This window comes from Cebus imitator, unplaced genomic scaffold (assembly GCF_001604975.1).
Source record: "Cebus imitator isolate Cc_AM_T3 unplaced genomic scaffold, Cebus_imitator-1.0 Scaffold28, whole genome shotgun sequence".
Classification (NCBI taxonomy): domain Eukaryota; kingdom Metazoa; phylum Chordata; class Mammalia; order Primates; family Cebidae; genus Cebus; species Cebus imitator.
The window spans coordinates 6,713,417-6,719,285 of record NW_016107343.1 but is presented as its reverse complement, the minus strand read 5'-3'; positions in this window follow the sequence as shown (position 1 = coordinate 6,719,285).

Genomic DNA, 5,869 nt, shown 5'->3' with positions numbered 1-5,869 from the left:
AAAAAAAGGATCAGGAGGGCCTTCCTGGGATGCTGGTGGAGGGTGGAGAACGTATGAATGACGCAAGCTGATCCTGGGACGTCCTTCCCTCCAGACTTGTGGAGGAAGGAGCCCTATCCTCTGGAGAGGTGAGGTAAAGACCTGGAATCTCCAGCCCAGTGGCCGAGGGACCCAACAGAATTGTGACCTTTTTTTTTTTTTTTTGAGATGGAGTCTTGCTCCGTCACCAGACTGAAGTTCAGTGGCACAATCTTGGCTCACTGCAACCTCCACCTCCCAGGTTCAAGCGATTCTCCTGTGTCAGCCTCTCAACTAGCTGGGATTACAGGTGTGTGCCACCATGCCCAGGTAATTTTTGTATTTTTAGTAGAGACGGGGTTTCACCAAGTTGGCCAGGCTGGTCTCGAACTCCCGACCTCGTGATCCGCCCCACCTCAGTCTCCCAAAGTGCTGGGATTAAAGGCGTGAGCCACCGCACCCAGCCAGAGTTGTGACCTTTAACCCCTCTTGGAGTCCAGGCATTTCTGAATACCCACCCATTAACAGGGACTTCCCAGTTGTGGTGTGGCTCAGGCCAGTCCCCTGAGAGAACAGTGGGGGATGTTTCATGGTCACCAGGAGTAACAGCCAGGTATGATGGGAACAGGTGGGAATGCTTTAGAATCCCATCCCATCCTCCTGGGGTTGGGGGGTGTTCTTGGCACAGCTGTCCAGGCCACTGCCCTAAACTTGGCCTTCTCCCACCTCCCCAGGCCCTGTTTGATAAGCATATCAGATACCAGTGCCCTTTGCAAAACTGTCTTCCAGAGGGAAGACGAAGGAGGGAAGCTGCTCCCCCTTCTTTCCTCTGTCCAGCCACTTCCACTTGCAAGGACCTGCAGGAAAATCGCCACCCCCAGAAGTCTTCCTCACCACTCCGAGACTCGAGACTCGCTGCTTCCCCAGCTCCCCACGTGGCCCCTGCTGGGAGTTTCTGCTCTGCCGGAAATGGCTGAGCCTTGAAGCTTCCCCTCCAACCCCCCGGGGCCTCTCAACCTCAGCCCTTCCTCCCCATTCCCCCAGCCCTGAGCTCAGGGCTCCCCTGTACCTCCCCGCTGAGCCTGGAGTCTCGCTGGCTGTGGCATATTTGCCTCAAAGCCTCCCCAGTTCTCTTCATCTCCAAGAATGGAGTTAGAGCCTCACCCTAGTCCATCCCCTGAGCCGCTCCCATGATGCCCGCAGTGCCCCAAGGGTGCAGGAGATGGCATCGGGGGATGGAAAGCAGGCCCTTCAAGGCAGGCCAGGGTTGGGTGAGAGAATGGGCTTTGAAGTGGATGGGCCAGGACCATACCCCCTCTGCCTGCTGCCTTCCAGCTTGTGCCCTGGACCTGCTTCCCGGCTGTGAATAGAGACCAACCCCACCAAGCCCTGCTGAGGACCAAATAAACAAGCCGTGAAGTGCCCAAACACTGCTTGCCACATAGTAGGGGCTTAAAATGTCCTCCTCGCCAGGCACGGTGGCTCACACATGTAATCCCAGCACTTTGGGAGGCTGAAGCGGGTGGATCACTTGAGGTCAGGAGTTCAAGACCAGCCTGACCAACATGGTGAAACCCTGTCTCTGCTGAATATACAAAATTTAGCCGGACGTGGTGGCACATGCCTGTAATCCCAGCTACTTGGGAGGGTGAGGCAGGTGAATCCAGGAGGCAGAGAGTGCAGTGAGCCGAGATCATGCCATTGCACTCCATTCTGGCAGACAGGGTGAGACTACATCTCAAAAACAAAACAAAACAAAACAAAACAAAACGCCGTCCTCTCCTCCTTGGGGCCCTGATGAGCTGGAATGAGACAAATGAGGGTTTGTGCAGAGGGCTCTCCAAGAGGCAGGGGGCACCTGGGGTAGGGGTGTAGGGGTATTCTGTTTCACTGAGGGGGCTTTGAGGGAGGAGGGGAGGGAATGCTGAGCCCTGGGCCACTCCAGTGCTACTGCTCACTGCATCCCTTGGCCTGGCCTGGGGAGGACCTCTGGAAAGGCTCCTGGCAGTGGAAGGTCTCATGGAGAGGGCCTGGTGTCCCCCAGAGGGGGGACAGCCTCTGGGTTTTGAACACCCCTGACACACACAGACTCCCCCAGCTCATAATCCGATTTATATTCCTACTCCCTCCACTGGACCCATCACCATGGCAACAGTGTTCTCAGTTGCACTTCATCAGCTTCTCAGCAAATCTTTTCTCCTGCCCCCTCCTTAAGTCTCCTTTTCTCCTCCTCTCTCAGTGGGCCTTTCGAGGTACTCACAGCCCTCCCCTTCCCTTTGTCCCTCAGCTTCCGTTTCTCTCCTGTTCTTCACAAAGGTGTCCCTACCTGCCTCTGTCCAAATCTCTTCCTTTTAAAAAAATTTTTTTTGAGATGGAGTCTCACTCTGTTACCCAGGCTGGAGTGCAATGATGGGATCTCTGCTCACTCCGCCTCCTGGGTTCAAGTGATTATCTTGCCTCAGCCTCCTGAGTAGCTGGGATTATAGGCACCTGCCACCACACCCGTCTAATTTTGTATTTTTAGTAGAGATGGGGTTTAAACATGTTGGCCAGGCTGGTCTCAAACTCCTGACCTTAGGTAATCTGCTCACCTCGGCCTTCCAAAGGGCTGAGATTACAGGTGTGAGCCACTGTGCCCAACTTTTTTTTTTTTTTTTTGAGACGGAGTTTTGCTTTGTTACCCAGGCTAGAGTGCAATGGTGTGATCTTGGTTCACTGCAACCTCTGCCTCCTGAGTTCATGTGATTCTCCTGACTCAGCCTCCGGAGTAGCTGTGATTACAGGTGTGCACCACCACGCCTGGCTAATTTTTATATTTTTAGTAGAGATGGGGTTTTGCCCTCTTGGTCAGGCTGGTCTCAAACTCCTGACCTCAGGTTATCCACCCACCTCGGCCTCCCAAAGTGCTGGGGCTATAGACGTGAGCCACCGTGCCAGGCCTGTCCAAGTTAGTTTCTATGGCATCCCTTCTGCCTCTCCCTTTTTGAGTTCATGATTGCAGCAACAAGCTGGGTTCTGTGGGTTAGACAAGAACTTGTGTCCTTTCTGATATCAGGACAGAAAAGCAGAGTCCTGGAAGGTTTGGGTTCCAGTGGGCTCTGCACAGAGGTCTATTTCCAGTGATGCAGTGGGTGGGTGGGTGTCAGGTTGGGTTGATCTGTTCAACTCTGACCAGAAGGCAGAGAACGGTGGGGAGGGAAAGTGGTGTTGGGCAGTTTCTTTTCCAGCCCTAAATCAGAATTAGCATGGCTCGGATGTGTCCTGCAGGGTCCTGTCCTTGGTTCACTTCCCAGCTCACCCTCAAAGACCTCACCCAATGGTTGCAGCTACCACTGGCATGGAGTGCTTCCCAGAAATCTAACTTTGGCTCTGACTCCTCTTTCTCTGAAGTTCTTTTTTTTTTTTTTTTTTTTTAAGAGACGGGGTCTTGCTATGTTGCCCAGGCTGGAGTGCAGTGGCTATTCACAGGCGCGATCCCACTACTGATCAGCACGGGAGTTGTGACCTGTTCCGTTTCTGACCTGGGCCAGTTCACCCCTCCTTAGGCAACCTGATGGTCCCCCGCTCTCGGGAGGTCACCCTATTGATGCCAATCTTATTGTGGACACCCGATTGGCAGAGCGCACTACAGCCCAGATCTCCTGGGCTCAAGAGATCCTCCCACCTCAGCCTCCTGAGTAGCTGGGACTATAGGCATGTGCCACCGTGCCCAGCAGTTTTTTTTTTTTTTCAAACAGAGTCTCACTCTGTACCCTAGGCTGGAGTGCCGTGGCACAATCTCGGCTCACTGCAACCTCCACCTCCTGGGGTTAGGTGATTCTCCTGCCTCAGCCTCCTGAGTAGCTGGGACTACAGGCACCCGCCACCACGCCTGGCTCATTTTTGTATTTTTAGTAGAGACAGGGTTTCACTATGTTGGCAGACTGGTCTTGAACTCCTGACCTCATGATCTGCTGCCTCAGCCTCCCAAGGTGCTGGGATTCCAGGCGTGAGCCACCGCCCCCAGCCTCTCTGAAGTTCTAATCAAATCTCTTCACCTCCTCGCTGGTCATATCCACTGGGTATGTTAGTATCATGCCTAATTCAGTGACTAAACATGAGCCATCTTCTGCAAACCATCACCCGCTTTGTACTTATCTGTCATGACCCAGAGTAAAGACCTTGGTGCTACCTGTGACTCCTCTCTCTGTCATCCTCCACACCTTACTTGAGTCCAAGGTGTATCAATTCTCCTTTGAAAATGTCATTTGGATCTGCTTCCTTCTGTTTGCTATTCCGTGTATATAACCCTAGACCAAGCCCCAGTGAGTCATTTTAGGCCCTCACAGTAGCCTTAGCAGACTTCCCACTTGGATTTACTACAAATGCAGTCCTTCTTCGAAAACCAGACCTGGCCGGGCACGGTGGCTCATGCCTGTAATCCCAGGCATGGGACACTGAGGTGGGCGGATCACCTGAGGTCAGGAGGTCAAAATCAGCTTGGTCAACATGGTGAAACCCCACTAAAAATACAAAAATTAGCTGGATGTGGTGCCATATGCCTGCAATCTTTGCTACTCAGGAGACTGAGGCAGGAGAATCACTTGAACCTGGGAGGTGGAGGTTGCAGTGAGCTGAGATTGTGCCACTGCACTCCAGACTGGGTAATAGAGTGAGACTCCTCCTCAAAAAGGAAAAAAAAAAAAAAAAAAAAAAAAAAAAAAAAAAAAAAAAAAAAAAAAAAAAAAAAAAAAAAAAAAAGAGAAAGAGAAAGGAAGGAAGGAAGGGAAGGAGGGAGGGAACTGGAACTAGACCTGGGCCTGTTCTGAGCATGACTTTCTTCTCCTCCACCCTCTCTCGTTTTTCTTCATTTATTGAGCACCTGTTATGTACTAGGCTCTTCACATATGCTATCTCATGTAATCTTCACAATAAATCCTAAAGGTAGTTGTTATCCCATTTTACAGGAGAAGAAACTGATGCTCAGCGTGGTTAATTTGCACAAAGTTCTACAGCCAATAAGCAATAAAGCTGGAATTGCAGATCAGATCCAGATCTGTTGAGTTCCAAGGTTAGTGTTTCGGTTTTTTGCTATACCAGATTGTTCCTCGTATCACTCTTCTACCCAAAAACCAACTGAGCCTTTCTATTTCCTTCTTTTGAGGCCCATTATGATCTGACTCCATCCCACCTACAAAACCATTTATTCTTGCTACTTCTCAGTGTGGTGGGGATTGGTACCAACCAGAACATTTGCGTACTTTCGGGTTTTGTCTCCATCTCTTTCCTGTTAAATATTTTTATTAACAGCTTATATGAAAATATAGTATCACATTTCACAGATATAATCCTTCAGGGTAGTAAACACCGAAAGACAAGGATCCAAAAATCATCTTTATGTATAGAATGGTTAGGTAAACCTAACAGGATCAAGTGATCAGAGATCTGTGTACGACCTCAGCAATGCACAGGGGGCCAGACATGGCTTAGAAGCAGTTCAGGTGAAAAGAATCAGTGGTTTTCGTAAGTTGAGTCTGAGACCTCAGCATTGGTCAGGGAGAGGTGATAGGAAGAAAAAAACCATCAAGCTGGGCGCAGTGGCTCAGGCCTATAATCCCAGCACTTTGGGAGGCTGAGGTGGGCGGATTACTTGAGGTCAGGAGTTCCACACCAGCCTGGCCAACATGGTGAAACCCCATCTCTACTAAAAATACAAAAATTAGCTGGGCATGGTGGTGCCTGCCTGTAATCCCAGCTCCTCAGGAGGCTGAAGCAGGAGAATCGCTTGAACCCAGGAGGCTGAGGTTACAGTGAGCCAAGATTGCACCACTGCACTCCAGCCTGGGGGACAGAGCGAGACTCCATCTCAAAA